Raw genomic sequence first — 27,840 nt, 5'->3', positions numbered from 1 at the left:
ATCCCAGCTCTTTGATGAGTATTTGAATGATTCTCAGTGTTTGCCTTCTATGAACATTAACACTCTTGACACCTGTGGGCAAGTGTTCTGGTGTCCACAAATAATCACATTTCTATGGGAAATGACATCTAAGAGTGAAATTGCTGGGTCATGAAGTACATTTAGCTTTCATAGATACTTCCAAATATGAATTAGATCAATCAAATGTTGCTCTCATTTGGCAACGCTGAAAAGGACCTGAGAGTAGCCTTCATTTTTAGATCCCATGGTACAGTGAGTTGTGGAGAGAGATGGACCTGGCATACTAGTTTTTGAGCATTTACTATCTACCTTACAGGATGTATTAGTTTCTAGTACTTCTGTAACAAATCACCACAGTGATTGGTGGCTTCAATCAACACAAATTTATTTTCTTCTAGCTCTAGAAGTCAGCAGTCCAAAATGAGTTTTACTTGGCAGAAACCAAGACCATACTCCTTCCAGAGGGTCTAGAGTAAAATCCACTTCCTTAGCCTTTTGCAGTTTCTAGAACCGCATAATTTAGCTCACAATCCTTCCTCCCTCTTCAAGGCCAGTTGGACAGTATCTTTAAATGTGTCTCTAAGCTGTGTGCACATTGCCTTCTCTGTGTGGTAAGACTTTCCTCTCCTGTCCACTTCTTAGAATACCTGTGATCGCATTTAGGACCTGGGCAGATAATCCATCATAATCTCTACTTAATTAATTATACTGCAAAGTCTCTTTGGCTATGCAAGGTTCCAGGGATTAGGATTTAGTTATCTTTGGACCATTTTCAGGCACTACAGGAGGGGTGCCACCTTACCTTGATATTCACCATCGTATCTGCAGAATCTGCCATCACGAAACACCGCTATACTCTATCACACATCATTTGTTCTGTTGCTCACAGGTGCTCTCATCACATCAGGAGAGGAGGTTGACAGATAGGACTAGGGAAGTGCTTTAGATTTAAAGTATGGATGCCTGAAAGTGTAATTAGCAAACACTTTTAAGTGAATAGGAAGAAAGATATCAAGAGATAAATCACACTCTGTGAAATGTGATGGTCTCTGATTGGTTCCTGGAACTGAAAGAGGGCATTAATGGGACACGGACAAAATCCAAGTGAACATTGAAGGTTTAGTTAACAGTACCATGCTAATTTGATTTAATAATTGTTCCATGGTTTGTAAGATATTAACATGAGGAATTTTACATGCAAGTTGTAGGCCAAACTCAAGAGTTTGCAGCTATTTTATACATTTAAAATTAAAATAAACAAGGGACCCACTTAAGTATAGCAGAAAAGCATTGATTGATTGATTGATTGTCTACTGAGGCTTGAACTCAGAGCACGGGTACTATTCCTTAGCCTTTTAGCTCCCGGCTGGTGCTCTATCACTTGGAACACAGCTCTATTCCCATCTTTTGCTGCTTACTTGGAGGTAAAAGTCTCACAGATTTTCCTGCCTAGGCCGACCATGATGCTCACATCTCAACGTCCTAGGTAGCTAGAATTACAAGCATGGACCATTGGTACCCAGCTAGAAAAAGCTTTAAATTCCTACGTTTATGTGATGTGGAAAGCAGAATCCAACACAGGCCGAATAGTTTCGAAATTTTGAAAGGCTGATGAGATTTTACAAGATTAAAATGGTACCTGGGAGCTACAGTTAAATAGATAACTTTTTTCCCATCTCTTCAGGGATATGAATGAGTATCATGCAAGGCCTCCCAGAGGTGCTGAGCAGTGGAGACCCTTGGGCAGAGGCTGAGGGTCCTGCTGCCCCCAGCCTCTGATTGATTGATTCATCAACTCCTCCTCAGCCCTCTTCCCCTCCCCTTTTTTCTTCTTGGCCCATCATGGGGCTTAGTCTGTTATGAGGTCCCCAGTGGCTTGCTAGCTCACAGCTCAGTTATCTTCTCGTCACACACTTATCTGGGCACAGTTACAGCTCTGTAATAAAATTTGTCACTGACTTTAATCTCATCACTGTCCAGACCCAGTTGATTAGCCCCTCTGGTCTTTTTGGGTTAGTTCTGTGCCTCTACTAGCCTCTTCAGAGGAAACTGGTTGAGTTGGGGCTCAGAGACACCTCAAAGAGAAGAGTGAAGAGGCAAATCAGAACCCCCAAACACAGCTACAACATCGAAATTCAAACAGGTTTGTCTCCCTCTGACCTCCTGACAACCCTGACAGGAGAGAAGAGGCAAGCTCAATTTTCGCCTTTCTTCCCCTCCCCTGGTCTTCTGGGAGGCACAGGTGGATAGGCATGTCTAGACAGGGTTGCTGAGGCCCTGGAAGGCTCTGCACACTCGCAAGCTGCCTGGGGGCTGTCTAGATGAGATCCCACCCGCTCTTCTCTAGACCTCATGAACAAGCTTGGCAGTCTTCTCTGGTTGTCTAACTCCTTCCACAGCTGCATGTTTGATGCTCTGAAAGGGAGAGTGTGAGGGAGAATTCAAAGTGGGGATTCTCTAAGGAAAACTCAACAAATGTACTCTGGGGTCCTTACCACACACTCAGGCATGTGCTTGTGTGTGTTACCCAGCATGGTGACACATGCTTCTGTGTGTGTGTGTGTGTGTGTGTGTGTGAAAGAGAGAGAAGAGAGAGACAGTCAGAGAGAGATGAACAGAGACTTGCACAGATACAGGACTGGCCCTTCCTCCCTTTTCTTCATTTTCTGCTTTGCACACAGCTGCCACCTGTCTCCCTGTACCACCCTGAAATCCAAATACCCCTACAGCCCTTGAAGGTAAACCTGTTCCCTGTAAAGAGGTGTTTGTTTCCGCTCTGTAGTTCTTTTTCTGTAGGCTTGAGGCTCTCATCAGACACCTGCCAGGAAAGAGGCAGACAGTGGAACGGTTCCATGGTGGCCCCGGGTACCTGACTTGTGTGAGCAGACAGATGCAGGTAGTCCCAGGAAGACAGCTCACCCTTCCTCTCAACAATACCTATCCCTGCTGAAGTCTGGCCACTCTGGTCCAGACAGAGCAAGGGTGCTCTGAGCTTGTGCTGTTAGCCAGTGGGCACTTTAGAGTCTATGGGCAGTGGAGAGCCCAATGGAACCACTGGCCGGGTGTCTAAAATCACAGACATTCATTGGCTGGCAGTTGTGGAGGTTGGGAGTCCACAGTCTAGGTGTGAGCAGGGCTGTGTCTCCTAAGCCTCTCTTTGACTTAGAGATAACAGCCTTTTCTGTGTCTTCATGTGGCCTTTTCTCTCTTCTTCTGATTAGGACATTCATATTCTAAGGTTAGGTTCTACCCAAATTATGTCATTTTAACTTAATTATCTCTGTAAAGACCATCTCCAAGTATAGTCAGTCCTGAGTCCTGGAGTAGAACTTCCACACATGAATGAGAGCAAGAGCTCTCACTTTAGCCCATAACCAGTTCATTTCTAGATATCCTCTTTACCTCCTTTTTCTCAGCTATTTCTAAACTGGCTTCTGGTAGAACAAGAAAATGGCCCCCACAGAACCCTAGATATTTTTCTCCCCATATCTTAATGTAATGAGGCAGCTTTGTTAGTGTTTTAACATAGAAGAAGGATAAGGCAATGCAACATCATGGCAAGAACAAGAACTTTGGGGTGGGACTTAGTCATTGTGTAGCATTGATCAAATTCACTTCACCTCTTAAAATGCCTCCCCTTCTCCTCCCCTTCCCTATCTGTGACTCTATTTCTTCCTTTCTTCTCTCCCTCTCTCTCTCTTTCCCTCCTTTCCTTCCTCCCTTCCTCCCTCCCTCCCTTCCACCCTCTCTTTCTTTCTCCTTCCCTCCTTCCTTTAATTAAATCCAGGGTCTTCATATGGTAGGTAACTGCTCTACCACCAAGCCATACCCCTAGCCCCAGACATGTTTTCTTGCAATTGAGTTTATACATTGGGTCATCATTATGAAAACTGATTGAGATTACTATACATAAAGTAGATTAGGACAGTTCCTGGCACACAGTTGGTACAGAAAATTCATTTTCTTCTTGGACTTCACCTATGCTATCCATGCTCTGTCATTCCTGTGGACAGAGGTATGAGGTGATAAGCACCCAGCCAGCATCTGCCATGCCAGGGAATTAAGGGCCTGTTCAGTACTGGGAGCCTGTTTCAAAGTAAATCACGTTCAGATGTCATTTCTGCTTAATGGCGCATCAAAGACAACATCACTGCATAAGAATGAGAATGATCACAGGTGTTAGCACTTGACACTCATAGTGGGCAGAGGATGGGATGGAATTCTGGAAGTCTCTTTCCTATAGGTTGCGCCTCAGACTTGAATATGAATTGTAATTACCCAGGACCTTTTACCTACTTCAATCCCAGAGTCTCTGAGTCAGCAGAGTTAGAGTAGAGCTGGATGTTGGCTTTCCTAGCAAGTTCCTTTGGGATGCTCCCAGCTCAGGGGCTATGCCCATAGTCCCTTGCCTACCATCTCTGTCTTTGCTTAGGGTTTGTGCCACCTCTCTAGACTCTGGTCATTGCTGCTGTCTCATTCTGAACTTATTACTCTACTTTCATTCCTGGGGGTAAAGCCAGTGGGCTGAAACTTCACCATTTTTACCCTTTACATAGTTGTTTTTTCCATCTGTTGCTGAGCAATTGTTTCTTTAGTCCCCAATCTCTCTTTCCACTTTCTTTTTTTTCTAGTGCCATTTTGAGGTTTCCAGACTTTCCATGATGGAAAGATAGAAAGCAGTGCCCAGCTCTCTGACTGATGGATGTTTGTGATGACCCTAATTGAGAGGAGACAGATGCAAAAGGAGAATCTTTCCCACCACCATCCTCATCTTCAGAACCCACATATGCCTCTTCCCCAACACATATCAATTCCCTGGTCCCAATTCCCTAATTGCTTTGCCAGAGTAAATAATTGCTGGTGTGTGGTGACCCCAGGTCATCACCAATAGGGGAATGTAATTAGGACCTTCATTTCCGACCATCTTAGGAACTATCCTGCAGCTGGTACTTGTTTCTCTGACCCCTTGCATTGATGCACGTATCCTCCCATTCTCTTACCCTTCTGAGCCTGGAGAGCTTGGGTTGGAATAGGGTTGCTGGTGAACAAGATGCTGACATTGACTTCCATTGCTTATTTTCCCATCATGAGGATCTGGGACCTTGGCCCTCCCATCTTGCATACCATCTTTCACAGAGTGTAAGCCAGAGGAATCTGATACCAGAGACTCACTCTTTGCCATATACTTTTGGAGTCTACAACTCTTCTTGGCCACCATTGCTTTTCCTGTGCTAGCCCACTTTGCTGCCTTTGTTCCTTGCCTTTGGAGCTATGTTAATAAGTACATGGTAGAGCTGGGCATTCTGCAAGCTTCCTAGGTTGAGCAGGCCTGAAGTGACTCTGAAAAGTGCCCCGGTGGGTGGGATGTAAATGTGGGAGGTAGAAACCAGGCCTTTTATTTCTGCCTCTGTCATCTCTCCATGCTGGTTCTGATTCCTCTTTCTCTTAAGTGCTTAGTGCCAAGATGCCTTGCTGGGGAAGATGACAGATAAATGCTTTAAGTTCTTTTGGAAACATCCCCCCAGTCAAAGCAGGGTTGGAAACATATCTGCTTGCCTTCACTATGACTCCCATGGCTAAGCCAGATTTGAGACAAAAATAAAACCAAGGAAAAAGGCCAAGACTCTCTGGAGTGTCCTTCCAACGTCTCTCTCTCTCTGGAATGGGAGGGGACTATTGGAGAAGGTCAAGGACAGGAAGTGGGATATAGTGTTTTGGTGTTTGATACTTTGGGTCTCCTTTGGGGAAAAGTGTTTGGATGAAACTTGAAAGCAGTGGTTCTTTTTCATATTTTCTTTTACTTTGGTAATACTGGGGTTTGAACTGGGGCTTCATATTGACTTAGGTAGGTACTATACCATTTGAGTCATACCTGCAGCTCTAATTTTTCTCTGGTCATTTTTTTCAAAGAGCCTCTTTTTATGCCTGGGCCAGCCTAGACCGTCACCTTCAATTTATGCTTTCCATGTAGCTGGGGTAACAGATGCACACCACCACAGCCAGCCTTTTCTGTTGAGATGGGGCCTTATGAACTTCTGGTTTGGGTTGGCCTCAAACTGCAATCTTCCAGATCTTTGCTGGTTTAAGCTCTCAGAACCCAGAAGCAGTGGTTTTAGAGATTTAAGAAAGAAAAGGATTATTGACTGCTATCTGGAAGATCTTTCCTACCAAGAAATGTTCATAGCCCATCCTTGCAGTCAATCCTGAGCCATGGAGGTCATATAGGAGCCTGAGTTATTCTCTCTTGCAGTGGGCTTGCTGCTGCACCCTCCGCTTAGAGACTCTACTCTTGCCTCTCCCTCCTCATAGACAGACTCCGCACAGACAGAGGTGTTTCCTTAACTTCTCACACACTTCCCACTCCCCACCAGGCCCAACGAGCACAACTAGCAACAAAACACAGGAGGCCTCACCCAAGAAAAACCCTTTTCCTCAACCTTGCAAGAGAGCCTTCTCAAATTTCCCATAAGGAAACACAGACTTCATGGGACTTAATATTTACCTTATGTGTTTTCCCATGTACTGATTATGTCTCCAACTTCTGAGGACTATAACCATGTACCCAGCTGGATTCTCTTCCCTAAATCTCTCCTAAGTTGTTCAACACATGGGTTCTAGTTTGACTAAAATGTGGTCTGCTGGAAAAGCCAGTGGTCACTGCCCTGGCTCCTTTTTTGATGGTAATTCCAATAAATTGCACTACAGGGATGCAGCCAAGAGGGAGCCCAGTATAGGGGCCTCAGTCAAAGGGTCTAAGAGTAAAATTAGCTGCCTCTGGAGCTGCTCACCAAGTGAGGATATCTTGACTCATGCAGATGTGGCTTTGGATATAAAGGATGAGCCCGAGGCCCCAAGGTCCAGGCTCACTCTACCTCTGACTTTTCCTCTCCTATGGAGTTTGACCCAGAGTGCTTGCTTGCTAGTTCTTATGTTGCCTAAGAAATTAGAGGACTTAAATTCCCATTGTTCCTTTGAGCAGTAGGTCTGATAACCTAGCCAATAAATGTTTTCCTAGGGAACAAAATCCCATATGGATTAAGAAGGGGAACGAAGTTGTTCCTAGGTAAGATAAATGATTATTAAATTTGAGGTTGCTGCTGACATCCTTTCAACATACCCGTCTTTGGCTCTATCTCTACCTAAGCTGATCCCATAGCCAAGCATCCTATCTACTAAACTCACTGGCTGTCCAAAAAAGTTAATAAAGTCTTACTTTAATATGTTACTTGCTATGAGGTAAATATTTCCATCATGGTGAATTCAAGCTACCCATTGATTTAACTACCAGATCACAGTATATCTAAACATTCAACAATCAGCTCTCCTAAGCTGCCAACCACTGGAATCAGCTCATCACTGTGGGTCTCTTCTCAAATGAGGTGGTCCCAGGTCCAAACAGTATTGTCAGAGTGGTAGCTCCTTAGACAGTGCCAATATTGGAACCCCCTGGTAGCATCCACTGGGAATGGGAAATCCAAACAGGAAAATGTAGCTGTAACTTGTGTTTAGTTCTCCAATATAGCAATTCTGAAACTGAAAGTGGAGACAGAAGCAGATGTGTGCTTGAGGTCATAGACTTGGGAGAAATGTTTGCCTTCCTAAGATGTGCCTTTTATTAGATTAAGAAAGGAAGACTCCTCCATTCATCTTTCCAGCAAACCTATTTTCATTTCCAAACCATTTTGCTGCAAGATAGTAATCTTGTCATCCACAGAAACTCCAGTTCAACCCTAGGCATGGTTGAAAAACATCAGTACTTAACAGGTGAAATGAACCTGGTCCCACTTTCCAGGGCTAATCATTTCCCAATGTTTTCCCATCACTTATCTCCATGGAGGACATTGAAGGATGAGGAATATGCCTATCAGCTGGCTAATGGGGACAGATTCCAAGGATAACTGAGTCTTGGTCCTTGAGAGCATGGCAGCAAGTGGTGAAGACAAACTCAGCTTACCCATGTGATATGCTGTTCCATTCTGGGCTCCAATGAGAGTCTAGAAAGCCATCCTGAGGTCTCCAAGGGAGAATCAGATTCAAATATCAGTCAGGCAGTAGAGCAGGTTTAGGAAAATCAATGCTGAATCTCTCTGACTGCCTAGAAAGGAAGGAGTGAGGAGAGAAGGATAAAACAAGGGCATTTGTTTGGAATTCTAATATGAGAAATCAACAGATCACTGGGCAAAGAAGCCTAATGAAAATGCACATCATATATGTTGGTGAGTGAGGAGAGTAAGGGAAGATGGAAGCCCAAGGTAGATTTGCTGAGGACTTCACATATGTTTGTATCTACAAGGGGCATGCATAGAGGCCTCGGCTGGCTGGGCTGGAATTCCAAACCTACTGCTTATGGATTGGGTGGTACTGGACTAGTTATATCATCTTGCTCATCTCTCATGTCCTTCTCCATATATGGAGCCATCAGGAAGACAAGAAGAGTAGGGGTTTTGTGGGGCTACAGTAAGCTAGTAGAGGGTAGAAGGCTGATGATGGATATATGGGAATGACTATTATTTAATAAACCTATCTCCGTGTCCAGTACATAAAGTTAGTTTCCTTCCCTCATCTTTTCTTGGTGTCAGTCTAAAGACTAAGAGATGGAAAAGTCAGAGACCAATCTCCTATCTTTTCTGAGAAATCAGGCCTAAACTAAAACTTTGTCCAACTCGCTTTGTGGGCCCCCCACCACAAGCGCTCCACAGATCTTCCCCTTTTCTCATTCTCCTTTCAGTTCTTCCAGCTGGGTGACTTTGGATGAACGTTTATTGGCCTGAGGTCTGGATTTTCTCATATGTGAAGTGATTTGGTAACAGAGACTAGCTTTCTGGGCTGTAGGGAGGTGGGCATGAGACACATTATGGGAATATTTGGGGTTGCTGCTACATCTTTCCTGACAGGCATAAAGCACAGTCTCTGGTTTGAGCATGCTCTGTAATGTATTGTGTCTAATCATAATTAAGTGGGACAGGTTAGTGCTATTAGGCCCTTCATAACTCAGAAAGGTTTCGGTGTCAGTCTTAAGACCACCCAAGACCATCTAGATCTCTATACTCAGAGTACCATACCCCTAACCCTCCCTTCCCCCACAGGACTGCTGTGTTGTTAACATGGTACACAGATGTGTTGGACCTACTGGCAAGATATGTGCTCAAGCAGCCCCTTTTATAGTGAATGATTTGTGCGCTCTTGTTCTCTACCTGTGGACTTGATTTTATCAACACAGCACATGAACTTAAAAGGTGGTGTTGCACGTACTAACAGCAGGAATTTCTGAGGGAAGATACAAGAAGAGCTGATAGATTTGCAGGACTGGTTGTCAGGAGCCATGAGATATATTTAAACTTGTGTGGTCACTAAATCTAGAAATATTTGCAAATTAAATATTCTCTCCCTTCTCCTTTTATTTGTTTTCAAAGCATTTTGTGTGTGAAAATACCACTGTCTATGCTGAAGTGAGTGACACATCATGTAGACTTAAGCATGCTTTGTTCAAATGCAATAATTTCTGGCTTACACATATTTTTTTTACTACCTTCCTTTGTGGCAGTATGCAACAGTATTCTGTGGGACATATCCTTTCTGTATTATCACAGAAGTCCCAACCAGGGCTGAGGGAATGTATAGCAAAGAATGGAGGCCAACTCAACTGCTAGGAGCAGAAGGGTTAGAAGGCCTGAGAGAACATTTAGATGATGTGGGATGTGAATTATGGCAGACAAAATTCCTCAACTTTAGAAATTATGTGCAATGAGCAAGTGGAAGGTCGGGGATATGAAGCTATATGTGTGAGGGCACATGTGGTGAAGTGGTTTGATTGGCTAGAGCAGGATGCTAATGAGAACTCAACTTTAGAAGATGCCTTTTAATGGACCCCAGTGTGCTGGTTTTCAGCTGGTGGGAGGAAGAAGCACTATTGTTTGGTTCTTCTGCTCTTCCACAAAAATAGTTTAGCATGCACACTTTGCCAAGAGTGGTCAGCAGAGTACTGGAGAGTAGGGAAGTTAGAGAATGTGCTTCATTGCAGTTGCCAGCTCATTGACAGGCACACCTTCATGCAACCCCCAAACCAGAGACTCTAGTATCTGAGCCATAGCTCCACTTCTGCCCTTTTACTGATGGTAAGAACATTGCAGATTTGTCTTCTTCTGTTGGCTTTAGAGCCTCAGATTTCAGTCTCTTGAGTAGCAAGGATTACAAGTGGGAACCATCAGCACCAACTGCCGGAGATTTCTGGAATTTAGGATTTTTTTTTGCACATTCACCAAGGTGTGATCCATGTTCAGGATGCATCAGGCACCGAGTGTGGGCCTCTTTTTTTTAGGAAAGAGTCAATGTCTGATGACAACTGAACAGAAGGGCCCAGCTGAGAGTGTGAGAAGGTGAATGTTCAGTTTCATCCCCAAATTTGAAGGAAAAGAATAAGTAGGGAGGAGAGTTTTGTCATAAAGGATTTTCAGATTTTGGAAAAGAATGTTTAGGAAGGCTGAAGTTTGAGCAAGATCATTCTTCGAAATTCACATAAACAGCTTTGATCTGGCTCAGTCTGTGTACAGGGTATTAGATTGAGCCAAGTGAGTCAGGGAGGAGGTGCACAGCCACGTCGCTGCCTATTTTAGTCTGAACCAGGGGAGTCCACGGCCCTCCTCTGCTCATAGATGGGATCTATCTATTATTGTGTTTCTTGGAATGGAAGCACACATTTTAAGAAAACATGAAGCTATGCCAGAAACATTTTCATTCGAGAGAAGTACCAATTTAGAAAATGCAGGGGAACCCTGGAGATGCCACATGTTGGTCTTAGGAAATTTCTTCTGCTTCATCCTTTAGAGACAATATTTTCCCTTCCCCTTCATAGAGAAAGGCTACAGACACAAGGTTAATTAAGAGGGACATACCTAAAGGAAGGCTGAATCCACAGCCACCCCAGAACCTGGTCATGGCCACCACTAGCAGTGCCAGAGGTGTCAGCTGAGCCACAGAGAGGGAAGCAGATGGCTGGCTATGCCCATCAGCAGCTGGAAATCTAGAAACATCTTAGAGGAGAGGGCACAGGGATCATTGTTACAACACTGCCAGTTTCTCTTATGTGCAGAGGGAAGAGAGAATGTACACAGAAAGCAAGGATGAAGTTGGGTCCTGAAAAGATGGCGCAGTTGATTAGGATTTCTGACAGTATGGCAACCTTTCTAAAGAGCCGGGACTTGGATCCAGGACTGTTTGAGAGCAGCTTGGAGGATAGGAAGGGTATCCCAATAGAATGGGGTACAAGAAAAACTATTGATGGGCTTGTCTATTTGGTATAACTCAGCCACAAAGAAAGGAAAGACCCAGAGCACTAGGAAGGAACATCTTTCTCTTGGGAAGAATTTCTCATTTTGCCAGACTCTCTGGGAGCCAGGCCCTCAGAATATACCAGAAGTGTTAAATGTCACATGGATATCTGTATGTGAGGGCTGCTGTCCTGTGATGGCAGGTGCCAGATGATGGCTGTCCTTCAAATAAAGTCAGATGTGGCCTTCAGAGGCAAGCTACATAACACGAAGTCCAATTAGATTTGACTCTTTTGTCAACCACCAGCCAGCCTGGGTCACAGATTGGGGTTTAAATGTTTGGCCAGTCTCATTGCCTGTCTGCCATATCAAAGCATGGCAAACTGGATCGATTCCACAGGGAAACCACTCAAGAAATTCAGAGGGCAGAACATTGCGCACAGAGCAGCTTGACTCCATGGATAATAGCAATTTTCATACCTCATTGTGAGCTGGAGGGACATACGATTGCTTTTGTCTTGGTCATTGTTCCACAACTGTGCTCAGTCACCAGCCAGGGAGGCAGGACACATCTAAGTACTCAATGAATGCAAAGGCAATGGAATGGTAGCATTTGGGAAAACAAAGGTCAGCACCTAAAACTGCTGGAGCAGCAGCAGATGGGAATCCAGAAAGAGAATGTAGGTGGTGGGGAAAGTTGCCCATCTCCCCCTCCCCCCCAAAATAGGAATCTTGAGGCATTCCTAGGAAGAAAGAAAGTAGGAAAGGCTATCTGGTAGAATTCATGGATATGGCCTGAGGGCTGCTCCACTCCCATCTTTCCAGGCACCCTCCCCTCTTTTCTGTTTCTCTGTTTGTAGACAATGTTTTACGTAGCTGAAGGCTCAGTCTAGTTGTCCTCTGGGATCTTGGTGACCCTGAGTTCTAATATGTGGGATCCTGACATTAAGCATGTGTATTGCTCCTTAAACATTCCTGGCTGGGAACATTTTCTCTGCTCCTGAGACCTGGATTTGTTCTCTCTTTCATCTCTGAACCACCCAGGGAGTCAAGCATGATGACCTCAGAGGGCCTATAGCTCCTCCCAGAGAGGAAGAGCACATGGCCCCCAACTCAGAACATCTGAGGCCTCCTCTCTCCTCTGACTCTGAGTGACTGATGACTACAGCCAGGAATGTCATTCTAACATGCAATTTTCACCATGAGTGTTGGTGACATGCCATTTCATGATATACTTGGCGCTCCTTACCCTGAAGGCCTTTCCAAAATGAAGTCCAAATAGACCTCTGGCCTCATTTAGCTTGAGCTTACCTCTGGGATCACCCTTTTCTCATATTCAACCTTTTCTGGCTTTGGGTAAATCATTCTTTGAGAGATTTCTGTAACTGCCAGCCAAGCAATAGGATACTTATTTGACTGAATAGGTTTTAAAAATGTGGTCAAGTCAGGATTTTTATATAAATATAATATGAAGTATAAAAGAGACACAAAATAAGCTCTCTGAAAACAGAGCTTAAGAAAAGAATCTCATTCATTACTACACCCCTCACTGCCGTCCCCCCAAAAGGCTAAGCTGAGCATAGCAGCAAAAGGCAACACTGCCTCTGTAACCTTGAGATCTGTGGGCCATGGGCTGTGCCCTGTGCTTCCAAGCAACAAGGACATACATGTATGAATAAGAGGACTGTGTTGTTATTCTGGATTCAATCCAATGTGAATTTCTGGTACACACCTTAGAGTTCAGGCACTGCTGACCCAGTAGCCACAGCCAGACAAACTCTCGCCTGGATAATCAGTCTTCTGAAGCAATAAACAAATAGAAAGCAAGGACCTTGTTGTTCAGGATTTCATTGAGAGTTCAGTGACAAAGGCAAGCTTATACATCTTCTTTAAAATTTGCATTTTATTTCAATTCTGGTGAATCACAATCTCTTGGTGGCAGAGAGTAGCAGTTGCTGGGGAAACGGGGTTCTAGAACTGACAGTCAGGCTTAGGTTCTAGCTACAAACCAGATGAGGGCCGAGTATGGAAACTGCAGAAATCCCTTGTGGACTACTACTATAAGGAACCCAAGGCTCCACTCTTATCAGGCTAGGACTAAGGAATATGACATTTTTATATATGCATAGCCATAATAACAGAATTCCTACCCCATCTACTTTCAATAGGCATTACCAAACAGATGTAAAAACAGCTGTCAGAATAAGAGAATTCATTACAGAGTAGTCTTGACTCTGCTTTTGAAGCAAGTGTTGTCTGGTAGATCCTAGCAAGGTTGCTGCAGAGATAGATACAATTGTTAAAAACAAAAAAAAAAACAAAGAAAAACAACAACAACCCCTCTAGGTTGTTGACACTTGTGTAGGTTCTGACACTTGTGTACTTCAACAAATAAGTGCACAATAATCACCCTTCATGGTGAAATATTTGATTTATTTTTATGGTCCTTTATTGGAGGGTCTTTAAAACAGGAAACAGTGTGAAAACATTTGCTGGCAGCTTTAGAGAAAGGAAAGAGCAGAAAGAATTACGACCACACACCCTTGGAATTGTTATCATATTAAACCTGTGTTCCACGAGTGTTCAGATTTTCTGATGCAGTTCGATATCTTGCCTCTGGACAATGAAATTGCTATCCTCTGCCACCGAATAAATTACCTGTCAGGCTCTTTTAAGCAGTTTGGTGGATTTGAAGACAGCAGCACACACTGCAGCAAGCAGGAGGGCCTGGGTGTGAGGAAAGAGTGTTTTCCAGAGTTGATTCTGTGCTTCACAATCTTACTTTTACATCTGATGCATTCTGATGGCTGTAGGCAAGAGGCAAGGGAAGGAGTGTGACCTCCCAGGGGTTAGCCCAGACAGCCTACATTTGCACAGGGCAGTGGGGAACAATATCGAGGGGTGCCTTTTGAAACATGAGTACTTTGGCATTTTTCTACAGGTTGACTCTCAATGATTTTTTTTGGTTGACTCACAGTTGAGAGGACATTGAAGTATCTGACTGACCCCACTGTAAAGATAATTTTATGTTCTATGATGGCATGGCATAAACCTATACAGGTACACATACACACTCATATATGTGCTCACATGTATACACAACTAGCTACCACCATATATACCAAAAAGCATTTGTCCTAATCCCAGAAAGCATCAGAAGATGCCATACTGTTAGTTTAGCTTTAGGACACTTTCTGGAGTCAGGAACCTGACAGTTCTTGCCTGGACAGTAGGGCCCCAGGCAGTAGGGGCTACAGGACCGTGGATACATGGGAAACTTTGGAAAAATGTTCACTAGAAGAACGAGGGAAATGGAGGGGAAAACAGAATTAGAGCTGGAGATTTTGATTAGGTCATTTATTACATGAACATCTGAGCTCAGGGCTTCCCCTTTACCAGTGTTTTGTAAACACTTAGCTCTAGATGCTATTTGAGGTGCAGAAACTGCCCCTGCTTCTTTTCCAAATATCCCCAGCAAATGTATCATGTAAGCCAAATGGGAAGGGTAGATTTACACTGAGCTCCATGTGCATATGCGTGCGTGTAGGTATAATGAACAGGTGTGTGCCTGCCTGTGTATATGAGCATTGTTGCATACCTATGTGTAGCTGCACAAATATCTGTATGTGTGTATTTATATAATATGAATATCTGATTGCTCAGTCCTGTTATCATAAAGTGTAGCAGTTATACCTACATCTGTGGATGAGGTATCTTGAGCTGAGAGTGTTAGGCAAACTGGATATTGATGAGACTATTTTCTGCTTCAGAAGTTCCTCCCTCACCCCCTGCCCAGTCAGAGATAAAATGAGAACCTAAGTTCCTGAATGATACCAGCACTACTGAATGAAGCAGAGCCATTCTTGCCAGTGGTAAAGCATGTTATACATAGTAATCATTGCCAGCTAACTAATATTTGCTGACCAGGAGAAAGTTGACAGGTGACATGTGTTGACTAAAGAATTATGCTTACTCATTTCGTGCATGCAAACCTACAGAAGTCTATTAGTAGCTTACTATCTAGCAGTGACCAGTTGGCCAGTTTATTCAAGACAGATCTTTTTGTTTGATATTTGAATATTCTTAAGGATTTATTTTTGTAACTGGACACAGCAGATCATGTAGACAGCTGCTTAAAAGGTAGACATCAGGAGCCATGGCTGGTCTCCCTCTTGGAGGGCTTGTAAGTCAGGTCAAGCTCCCTTCCAGGACTTGAGTTCCAGCTTCCATGAGCTCAAAAGTACACTGAATTCATCTATGGCCCTTTTCTTTGGTCTTCCTCTTAGTCTTCCTCTATGGAAACCTTGGGCGTGCTCTTGATTCTGGTCAGAACCACCTTTGGCTCCTCTTGACTCCTCCCCAGTTCCTTCTTTTGGTGGAGGTGGTGCTTTTGGTGTTGTTATTTGTGGAATAACAACATCTTGTCAGGCTGTCCTCCTGCCTGCTGACCATCTTGTACAGGCCAATGGCAGTAGCTCTATGAAGGCACATGCCCAGGGCCCTGTGATCGCTTCCTCTAGACTTCTCTGGGTTTTCAGATTGTATGCAGTTGATGGTGTGTGGTGAACCTAAGAGGGAAATACAAGAGGAATGTTTCCTTGAGAATACAGAATATGGAAGAGAACAGCTAGAGCTATAGAGGTTAAGCTTCTCTGGTTGCAGAGGTAGATAGATACCTAGTTCTCTTTGGTTCAAATATAGCTCTTCTTTTGCCTGTAATACTGCGTTTCACACAATCACATGCATAGCTTTTTCACACATACACCCACACATTGATGTTACTGCAGCTTCATTTGGGAAATGCATCTACACACACACACACACACACACACACACACACACACACACACACACACACACATACACACACTGTGGTTACATCCTTCATTGTTAGATTTCTGCCTCTCAGACTTGCAGTCTCTCCGATGGGTTAAGCTCATGACTATAAGAAGGAAAGGAGCTGACAATGGCAAAGGATTTGGACTCTGAGATCTTTCCTGTTGTATGTCTTTTTTTTATTGTAATGTATAAAGGGGTTACAGTTATATTTGCCATATAGTAGGTCATTACTTCTCACACTCTGATACCCCTTCTCATGTTTTTGTCCCCATTTCCTGCCCCAACCTTCTTTTCCTATTTCAAATAAATAAACATATACACAATATGCCAGGTAACAAAGTCAGATACTGTAACAATATGAGATTAACCAAAGGGCAACAAAAGAGAAGAGAAATAACATAGTACATCAAGAACAACAATCACACATGATAAAGCTCTTGTTTCTATACCCTGGAGATCCTTTCATTTAGTCTCATCCTATATGGCCTTATGTATCTAGGTTTTGCACTATTGTAATTCCCTGCTAGGAGAGTCCTAGATGTGTACTAATTATTACAAATGAGGGAAACCATTTAGTCTACGTTCCTTTGGGTCTGGCTTACTTCACTTAATATGATTTTTTTCATGTCTTTCCATTTCCTTACAAATGGGGCAATGTCAATTTTTCTGATGGCAGCATAGAATTCCATTGTGTATAAATACAACATCTTCTTGATCCAATCATCTACTGAGGGGCATCTGGGTTGGTTTCATATCTTTGCTATGGTAAATAATGCTGTAATGAACATCGTTGTGCTAGTGGCTTTAGTATGTCCTTGTTTCTGGACGATTGGGTAAATGTAAAGTAGTGGAATTGCTGGGTCATAGGGGAGCTCTGTGTTTAGTCTTTTGAGGAATCACCATACTGCTTTCCATAGTGTTTGAAGGAGTTTGCACTCCCACCAACAGTGTAATAGCGATCCCTCTTGGCCATATGCTCTATATCTTGGCCATTGCACATGGAGGGATTCTCTCTGAAGAGCAAGAGAGATGCAGTTGGTTAGTTACCTGAATGGTATTCTCTTATCCACATAGCCAGCTACTAGCTATTTTCATCTATGGACTAAGAGTATAAAAAGTGGCAAACCTGCATAGATGCTCTCCAGGCACAATTTTTCTCATCCACCTGTGGGTTCCAAGGCCAGGGTAGGCCTCTTTATACAAGTCAAGTGTGTCAGAGATGAATCCTCTGAAGGACATTGAAGCTCAAGTCACACTGTTATAGGGGTGATATCTAAGCTGGTCAGTGGTCTGAGTGTACCACATACCCAAATTCTCTTTATCGATTTGAGCCTGGTCACCAGGAGGCTTTCAGAACTGTGTCCCAGCATGAGGGGTGAGGAGTGCAAATGATCATAGATCATTCCTGGCTTGTAACAAGCAAGCATCTTTTAACCCTTCTTTTCCCCTCTCCCACTCACTGACTTTGTTATTGTTTCTCTCTTACACACTGACTCTAGGATTTTCTTGTCTCTTGACTCCCCAATCATGAGCTGATATTTAGGGTCCCACTTCTGCATGTTGGCGCATAGAGGTAGAGTTTACATGGGATCTTCTTCTGGGAGCAACCCGTGTTATAAAGGAGCAGGTGAGGGGAAGGAATTCCTGATCTGAGTGGCTCTGTCCCCACTGCTTTTAATCATTAAAGCAAGACTTTCCCCCTGTTCCACCACCCTGGCTCCAGGATGGCTAGGCAGAGTAATTATCCTGGATGGGGCATGGTATTCATTGCCATGGCCTTACATCACCAGGGCCCTGTTTTTCACTCAAGCTGCTTAAAATATAAACCAGAACCCTTAATCCCCATAGTCAGGCTCCCTTCAGAGCAAGACGGAGTGCAATGTGTCATATGTCATCTGATTTGCAGTGTGTTGGGGTGATTGCCAGATGGACATGGGAAGAAGGGGGGGCAGTTCTGAACATGCAAAGAGAAAGGAGTTTAGTTTAGTGGAGACAGAATCTCCAGGCTGACACCTGCCCCAGCAGGTGACTTTGACAAGTTACTTGACTCCAAGCCCCATCTATGGGATGGAGAGAAAGCTGAAAGTCACCAATCACTTCCTGGGAACTTGAGCCTGTAGGGAGTCCCTTTGTCGTAAAGCCTCAATGGCAGCAGTGGCTGAAAACGATCTTCTCAACCCAAAGAATCACTGAAAAATTGTAGGAAGTGGGGCCGAGAGTGTGGCCTAGTGGAAGAATGCTTGCCTAGCATGCACAAACTGAGTTCAAGTCTTTAGTACCACATACACGGGGGGGGGGGGGGGGGGGACAGAAGTTGTGCTGTGGCTCAAATGGTAGGACACTAACCTTGAGAAAGTTCAAGAATGGTGCATAGGCCCTGAGTTCAAGTCCCAGACTGGCAAAAAAAAAATTGTGGGAAGCTACCAGCATCTACTTCTTGTGGGGCACTTATCCTTGCCTAATGAAACTTGACCTTGAACTTCAACAAGTTTTGTGAGAGATAGGAAGTCAGAAAAAGTAGAGGAGGAGATTTTGTAGGGAAAGGGAGGCAGGATCAGTAGATATGCCTAAGGACGTCACACCCACACACTAGCTGGTAGAGCATCACATATTCTCTGGGCCTAGGTGCCACCAGTATGAAGCCAAGTGTCCACAAACATGATGGCCCAGCAGACATTCACGGTAACTCCCATAGTAATGTCAGGCTACACCTCTCACTTCTTTTTAATCTCCACCTTTCAACACTCTTCCTCTTTCTTCCGCAGCAGAGCTCCATTTCAGAAAGTCTTCTCTTTGACATTCTTTTCTCTTTGTAGGACACTGGTGTCCAAAGGTGATATGGTCTTTCAGGTGACTCAGGAGCTCTGTCTGTCCTGCCTGAGAGAGGAGCCAGGCCAGCTGAAGGCCATCACTGGATCTAGCTGAAGGCCCCATCCACAGGGCTGATTGGAACAGGCTGCAGTGTGAGCAACTGTAATAAGGAGAGGTTGTCATGGAAACAGGCTCTTGATGTTGTCCAGATTTCAGAATCTCTCCCTTCTCCCCTCCTTGGTTATTTTCCTTCCTTCCTTGTTTTTCCCCCTGGGGCTATGGGTACATATTCAGCAGGAATTGGTACACTAGCAGCTGAGTGTCAGGTCTGCAGATTTTGTGCCATCTTCACACCACAGCTACTCACCTAAATGAGGCCTTTGCCCAGCGTACCCAGAAGGCCTGAGGCAAGATGCACTCACTTCCTACTCAGATTCCAAAGATGTAAGCTGATGTATCCAGTTACCAAAACCACAGACCAAGGACCCCATATTTTCCCTTTATGAGGGGCAGAGAAGGCTGAGATATATACCAATCAAGTTCCGTCTCCTGTGATACCCCAAGAGTTGAGCAGCTGTAAGGTGGTTGTGAGCCTCTGGACTTGGAGTCTTCATTATGGACAAAATAGTCACCACGATAACATTATTATCATCATTTTAGTTAGTTTGGAGACCACCAACTCACCCACACCTACACTCAGTCAAGGCCCTGTAGTTTCTGTAGCTGAAGGAGGTTGCAAGCAAATCAGACCTTGCCATTCAGCATAGCACCATTTGTGGGCTGTGGGCCTCAGTCCCCCTAAATGCAGCAAAACAGGGCTCAGGTCCCTTGAGCTGACTACATCTATTGCTAGGAGGATGCAAGGCTAAAAAAGAGACAACAGATGGCAAGCTCTTGGGGAAGGAGCAAGTATTATATAAAGGAAAGAAATAATTGTTGTTGAGAATCTACTGTGAGACTCAGTTAGAGCAGCGTGACTTAAGGAGAGCCCCAAACTGATTTTTAATCTTAGAAAATTCTTAGCTACAAGTTTGAGCCTTACAAAATGTCTAGAAGAAAAACTGCAGGGTGTCTTAAAGTGTTCACTCACTTGTCTCTCTCTTCCTTGCCTTTCACTGAGGGCAGTTTCCATAGGCCTGGCAAGAGATATCAGCCAACTTGGTTAGCATGGATGAACCCCAGAGACAGCAATGCTGTCTTCACTGGCCTGAAAGACATAAAAATGGGGATTGGGGTTCAAACTGTGGGCAGAAGAGACCACTGAAAGTGGATGCTGAAAGTATTAGATTGGATGCTGATGTTGGTAGAGAATGGGGAATAATATGGAAAGCCCCAATATCAGAAGCTGCAAAAAGAAGGGATGGAATAAGTACCCCTGAACATGTCCTTGGAGTCAGGTGATATGTGGTGATAGGCAGGCGGGCCAGCCTGCCTAAAGGCCCAATTGATGCTGTTATAGTTATGTAGCAATTGCAGGTAAAAGGTACTAAGCAAACTGAGGGATTGGCAAACAATCCAGGGAACCAGGGCATCAATATTTTCCTGTGTCGTCTTAACTTAGGATTTATCATGTAGAGTGTTTTGTTTTAATTTTTCTCTTCTTCCTGCTCAACTAAGTCAAATAGGGATATATAGAGAGAGTTTCCCAGTATAGTAGTTCATTCTAGAGTTCAAAGAGGTTCCAGAAGTGATATGAGAAAGCCAAGAGCCTGGGCTAAGTCCTTGGATCTCATAGCTTAGGAGGTCCTGAGGTTATCCCAGGTAGAATCTTCTGTTTGGGGGTTTCTCCTTGCAAGTGCATTGCTCTAAGTTAGAAAAAATGGTGAAAGAAGAGATGATATGCAGCTAAGTCTCTGTTCTGAGAACAGAGGATGCTTCAGACACAAGCCAGGCACTCTCCTCTCTCAGTGGTGTTTGTGCTGTCTCCAAAAGGAAATGAGCTCTACTCATAACACTCTGGAAAACATCCTATTTTAGTGCAGTTCTGCCTGTGGTCACATGCTTTCTCTTTTGGTTATGTTTTATTTGTTATTCTTTTACCTCCAGCTGCCTGTGTGCAGAGAAGGTTCCGAAGCCTATGCCAGGTGTTTAGAATGGAAGACTGCATGCGCATCGTCCACTTGCAGGGACCCCAAAGGCATGCGTTTAGTATTACTTTTGTTGCTGTGACAGAGAGATGACATCAAACCAGTTGCTGGAATAACAGGCAACATCACACAGTTGTCAAAAAGTATGGATGGTTTCACAGTTAAAACAATTGATCTCTTCCCCCCACCCCCTTTCTGTGCTCCAGTAAGAGAATGCTCCTGGAATTTCAGAAGATAAAGGCAGCTTATAAATTTTTAGACCTGGTCAAGTGCTTTATGTTAGGACTTCATAGATAGTCAGATAGCCAGACAGGCATTTGCTTGCTGTGCTTGTTACCTATTTGGTATAGATGTTAGTAGAACTAGAAAACCATTTTTTCTTGGTCAGTTGTGGGGCTTGAACTCAGAGCCTGGGCACTGTTCTTGAGCTTTTTTCGGTCGAAGCTAATGTTCTATTACCTTGAGTCACAGCACCACTTCCGGTTTTCTGATGGTTAATTGGAGATAAGAATCTTATGCATTTTTCTGACAGTGCTGGTTTCAAACCATAATCTTCAGGTCTCAGCCTTCTGAGTAGCTAGAATTATAGTTGTGAGCCACTGGCACCTGGCTCATATTTTGACATGTAAAAGCAGAGCTGATATATGAAGTAATATAAGGGTAAGCATTTACAGTGTATGTGGTGATAACCCATAAAAGAGACATGATAACTATTATATTCTTTGCAGGGATTCCATAGGAGAAAACAGCTACTGAAAGTGACTCAAAGACCCAAAGTCAAGATTAGGCAGTGCTGTTTCAGCCCTCTAATGTTGAAAAAAAAATCATTCACTTATCAAATAGATGAACCTACCACAGAAAGCTCTTGTGAAAATTAAAATAGGCTAATTATAAAAACACTGTCTAAATGAGAACTACTATTCACAATGTTCTCTTCTGAGAAGTTTTTATGCCTCCTTCTTAGTCATTGCCTCAGTTTCCATCTTTGTCCAGCAGTCTTCCCCCAGCCCCCATCAGCAGATAAATCTCCTCCTCTCCTCTCCCCCATGTTAGTGAAGAAAGAATAATAAGTGTAAAAAGCTTCAAGTTCCTTGAAACCAAGGAGTGGGATAAATACCCTATATTGATTATGATGATTATATTTGGGACTAGAAAAATATGATTGCCTGGTTGCTAATAGCAACCAGATAGAAATGCAGGAGTAGGATGCTGTGTAGAGAGGTTCCCTGGGAACAGAAACATGGTTCTTTTCTTCTTTCTCTCAAATCCTCATCCCTGCTGCCTGGGTCTGACATTCTTGTTCTTGGGAGACATGTTCCCTGTGAATGGGTTTTGAAGGCACTACAGCAAAGACTGGCTAAGGGGCTTCTTAGGCATACCGTAAGCAGCAGGCAGGGCTTCTTTCACTGGTGAGGTGGACTTCACAAGTTGAGATGGGCTATCCAGGTGAAGTGAGGGGACCAGGCTATAACAAGAGTGCAAACTACCCTTGTGGAGAAATGTATAACCTCTAAATGAGGGCCAGGAGGCATCTGGGAGTGGGTTGAGGAAAACCCACCACAGAGGAGTAGGGGGTGTAGAGGGGTTCTGGATTTGGCTAAAGGCACTTCCTCCGAAGTAGAAATGGAGATCAAGTGTAGGTGTGATTATGAGAAGAAAGATTCCATCCTGTCACCCATTCTGATGCCAAACAAAACATCAGCCACATCTCTGAATTGTAGATTCATCTGTCCTTATTTACCCTGGAGGTCCCAGGCACTAGACTACAGTCTGTACTGAACACACACTATTTCATGTGTCCTCATTTAACTGATTTTATTTCTGTAGTCACATAGCCTGGAAGTAGCAAAGCCAGACCAAGAGCTCTTAACTGCCTACACTGAAAGATTACTACGCTGTGCCAGGATACTGAGCATTTCCTAAGTAGGTCAGGTACCTGAGGTATAATCGATCACCAAGATGGTAATTAAAAGACAGGCTGTGAGTATTAGTTCCCTTCACTTCTTTGTGGTCAGTCCACTTACCTAACCAGGAAAGTGGTTTTCCATTTCTGCCTCAGGGACAGAAATGTCTCCAGCAAACCTTATATTCATGTCTAGTCATAACCTAGCATAGATTGACCATCAAGATTCTCCCTAAGGTCTTGCTGGCAAACAGAGTCAGAGAATGAGTGTGAAGCCATCAGACATACTCAATCTTCTAGTAACCTGCTGACAGTGTCCTTGATAAATCCTCACCCTCAGGCTAGATCTTGTCAGATACCTGTTTATACACAGAGCACCAGTATAGAATTAGTTTTACATTCTTAAACGGCTGGAGGGGGGAAGAAGAGGGAAAAGTTAAATTTCACAGCATGTGGAAATGATATGAAATTCAAATTTTCAGTGTCCACATATGCAACACATATTCATTTGTTTATATGCTAAGGCTACTTTAGTGCGATGCTAGAAGAGTGGAGCAGGTGGTCCAGGAAACTTCAGCTATTTATTTGGCCCTGTGGAGGAACATAGATGAGTAATTCTTACACTAAAGGACAAAGCCCTTCCTATACTTGCCTGTCCTCACCAAGAAAGGAGCAATGGGAAGAGTCAATAACTCATCAGAAGTCAAAGGCCAGGACTGAAATTTCAGGAGTCTGTGAGTGGACAGGACACTGGTGTTTGGAGTTAACAGGTCTGTGTAGCCCGCCATGAGATCTGTGTTTCTGTTCTCTATTTAGGCTATAGGATAACTGGTCTCCTTCATCCTTAAAAGTGGGCTTGACTCTATGGTTCATTGAATGACGTACACTAGGGCCCCGAGTCTTTCTCTGAGGTCTGATTCTGAGAAGAACTGAGGTCCCCAGTTGGGCCAGTGTGTGAATGCCCCCTCCCCTGCCAGGGTCCTAGTCTTTATATCTCATAATGCTCACAGAGAATACCGTCCTTCTCCTCACACCCATCCCAGTTTGGACTCAATTCGGGGTGTGTGTGTGTGTGTGTGTGTGTGTGTGTGTGTGTGTTGGAAGTGCCTGAGATCCAGGCGGACTGTAATTATGTAATTCTTCCTTGTTATCTTTTCTAATTGTGCTCAGAGCTGTTTCCTAACTGATTGGAAACAATCGCAGACAGGGAATGGAGTGGGAGGTAGGCAGAGGCCTGGCTCCTGGCCAGAGCCAGGCTATCTGCTGGAGGTGGTGGCGTGTAGGGTGGGTGTAAGGGTAGCCCCAAGGGGACCACTGCACCCAGGCCATCCTGCACTGTTTCTGAGCAGCAGACGGGAGGCATGACAAGAAGGAAGCATTGATGAAGGTGTTTGGTTTAATCATTCAAAAATAATAAATCTCCCTCCTCTTCCCAGGCCCCAGAGGCCTGGCTGTTTTCTCTTTCTCTGTAGCCTCTGTGACGTGGGTAGAAGTCCCTGGGGATTCTGCCAGGGACCAACAGGGAGCAAGGCCCTTTTCTCTTGGCATTGAATTGTTTGTGCTTTTGTGACAGGAACAAAAATATGCAATTCTTGAGCCACCCACCACCCCTAGAAAGCCAGGGTTCATGGAAGGACAGCTTATGTACTGTGTGATTGGGGCCCAAGAGATTGATATAGGGTCCCTGGGAGGATAGCCTTGGGGGAGCCTCAGAGGTTATACCATCTTTAGTTTCAGGAAAGGGACTCAAGTCAGTGTATACTGGCACATCCCTACTGAATCTTTGCTTTATGGTGACTTTTCTTCTGACACTAGGTAGAGAACAACGTGTACTTGGCGCTTGTCAGGCACTGGACTCAGTGGGCATCATGAAACTGTCTTACTACGCAGCTCAGATTTTTCCATCTATAATAAGACCTCTCTCTCCTCCCCATTCTCCCCCGCCTCAATATGTTTCAGAAACCTAACAAGTTCCCTAGAAAGGGAAGACAAGGTAGGACGTGCAAGGAAACCTCTTTGCTTCTCCCTGGCATCACCATCTCTTTTAGTATAGGTCGCAGACTCAGGGGCAGCAGAGATCACTATTCGCATTTGATTTGGGGAGAACAGGTAAGAGAAGATCACCTGTGATTCCACATATACAGAAGAGGCTTCTAGTGTGTGTCACATACCCCAGGGGTGAGGTATAGAATCTGGAGTAAGACACAGCCTGCCTCCGGACCTGGAATCTTTCCCCTCACTTCCTGCCCCCAGTCTGCAAAGTGCTAGCTATGGCAGACACAAAATGGTGTTACTGCTTAGAGGAAGTGGTGGGCCTAGGTATGAAATTGAGGCTCAAGGGATCATTACCTGTATGTGGTAGAGCAGGAGACAGCTGTCTATCCTACTGTATAACTGTTTTTCCTCCCTGATTCCCAGCCTCTAGAGCAACAGAGCAGAGAGGAGGGAGAGGGAGAGGTGCCAGTGGAGTGCTAGGGAGCCAGTGAATTACCCATCCAGCGCCCCCATCCTCCCTTGGCTATTTGGAATTCCCTGAATCTTTAATCACACAGTCCATCCTGGAAGCTGGAGCACGAGCATCTGCTCTCCTATCTCTCTCAGACTTTAAGGTCTGAGGTGAGAGATGGGAAGAGTGTCCTGATACCATTTGTGTCCTAGAAACTCTTTCCTCACACCTGACAGGACATAAAGCATTGTAGTGTCTCTCACAGTTCCCCTGTGAAGTCTGAGGAGGTTGGTCTCTGGCTGGTATGTGGGAGTGGGTTCAGCTTTGGCTCATGGAGCTCTGAATTATGACCTGAGGGGCTCTGCCCTGAGACAAAATTTCCCAACTTGGCCTCTCTCTCTCTCTCTCTCTCTCTCTCTCTCTCTCTCTCTCTCTCTCTCTCTCTCTCTCTCTCTCTCTCTCTCTCTCCCTCTCCCTCTCCCTCTCCCTCTCCCTCTCCCTCTCCCTCTCCCTCTCCCTCTCCCTCTCTCTCCATAGAAAAAATTCAAATGTAAACTCTTTCAAATGAGAAGGCATATGAATCTATTGAGAGAAGAGTTGAGCTTTGGGCCACAAACTATTACAATGGTTAACATGTTGTTTTACCTCACAACTTTTGTCCTCTTGGGGGTGCTAATACCCGCATTGAGAATATGCACCTTAGGCTTGTGACATGAGGGTTATTTCTTTATAGTCTCCCTTAAGACACAAAAACAAGAGTCTTAGCAAATGAAAAAAGATGGTTTCCAGGACTTTTAAGGAATCAACTTCAAGCACACGTGTCTGGAGGGGAGGGACCATGCTTGTTCTCCTGGGACATCAGTGGAGGCCGTGAAAGGGCTGGCGAGCCATGGTGATGGACCTTTAGGGTGGCTGGGGCTCTGTGGTCCCGCTTGACATCTCCTCTTTGAAATACTTTCCATTGTGCTATTACCTCCCTCTTGGGGGAGCCCTCCTGCCTCCTTCCACAGGCAGGAATCATTCCCCAACAGGGAGTGGCTGAGACTAAGGCTGGGAGAAACCAGAGACTGCTAGGTGCTACCCCTTTCTTTTTCAACAAGGCACTCCAGGGCCTGGTGCTTACACTTTATGAAGTGTTTCCTCAGTTTCAGGGCCAGGGCCTTTGGGCCACAGAGCTTGGCCAGGAAGCCTGCGGGCTGCAGAAGTCTTTTCTGCCTCCAGTTTGGAACCTTCTGAGCAGCCCAGCACCCCCACTCCCATTACACTGATGGAGAGTTTAATGGAGATCTCAAATGAAAAACAGGCTTTTAGAAACTGACTGAAACTCGGTTCTCCATTTTCTCTGGCATTTTTCTTTCTCCTCTCTATTCCCAGTTCTTCTCTCTCCATTCCCTTCCTTCCTCTGGTTCTATTGTCTGGCTGGGTGTTGGCTGGCCTGCCTGTCTATCATTCATAGATTTAGGTCTGACCTGGCAGAACTAAAGTGGGATGGAGAGAGATAGGCAGACAAACAAAGGTGAGGGGGAAGAAGCCGGATCTAGACATTAACCCTTCCCTAGCCTGTGGGTCACTTAGCCATCCCCTCCTCTTCCTGCCAAGGTCATAAAATCCATTTCTAACTTTTACCAATTCCCCTGTTAGTACCAGAAACACACAATTAGCTTTAAAAGTGTCTCTGAGCTGTAGCCAGTTAGAAATTTATGACTTCTTTTTTTTTTTAAATAAAGCTTTCCTTTAAAGTGGCTAATTAGGTGTATTTCTCCAATGGTAATTTTAAAAATGCTAATTGGTCTGCACTTTGGAAGGATGAGGGGAAAAAAAAAAACTTTTCCCCTTATTATCTTGGCTCGAGCGAGACAGGAGGGATTGACATGGCCTGAGTGGTAGATACAGCCTCCAAGGAGAAGGGCCAGGCACGTGCCCTGTTCTGTAGTTGGCATGGAGGAGCAGGGCCTGGGCAGGGGAGGGGCTGTGTTCAGACTGCAGTCTAGAGAAGAGATGCAGTATAATATGTCTGGGTGAGAGTGTGGAGAATGAGGTGGGGCATTAAATAGTTTGCCCATCAGTGATTCTGGTGTTCAGATCCCCAGATGGGTGGGCAGGGTGTGTGGGAGGCACTTGGAGCCAGCAAGCCCAGCCCTAGCACAGAATGGAACAGCTCCCAAACCGTGCATTAGCAGAATGCATGGTAGGGAGGAGGCTCCTATGTTAAGGACAATTTCAAATTGAACAAAAACAAGTCAAAGTCTGGGATATATGATGGCCCTAACCTAGGAAAGGGTCAGTTCACAAGAGACCCTGGAGCAGGAATATGAGGCATATGTCTGGCTGAGGACCCTTAGGGTGTGAACCCATACCCTGTTGGTTTCCAGGAGATCTGATGGCTGTGGGTTTGAGGCTTACTGTCCTCCCTTGGCACTGAGAGTCCATTGCAGCCTAGCTATGGAGGAGGTCTGGGCTGGTGTC

General features: G+C 44.6%; 1 protein-coding gene and 1 long non-coding RNA gene across 2 annotated transcripts in view; one reads left to right on the top strand and one right to left on the bottom strand.

Moving 5' to 3' along the window:
- The window catches only part of Plxna4 (plexin A4), a 338,047-nt gene that overhangs the window by 41,931 nt on the left and 268,276 nt on the right, over positions 1-27,840 (top strand). The window lies entirely within an intron of this gene.
- LOC150063591 (uncharacterized) lies at positions 563-13,189 on the bottom strand. Its single transcript, XR_016535443.1, has 3 exons — positions 13,021-13,189; positions 7,976-8,116; positions 563-984 (listed from the first exon to the last, which is right to left on the bottom strand). It is a non-coding gene; the product is annotated as an uncharacterized LOC150063591 (long non-coding RNA).

Source organism: Megascapheus bottae, chromosome 5 (assembly GCF_031878675.1).
Source record: "Megascapheus bottae isolate mThoBot1 chromosome 5, mThoBot2.hap1, whole genome shotgun sequence".
NCBI classification, from domain to species: domain Eukaryota; kingdom Metazoa; phylum Chordata; class Mammalia; order Rodentia; family Geomyidae; genus Megascapheus; species Megascapheus bottae.
This window is presented reverse-complemented; position numbering and strand designations above follow the sequence as displayed.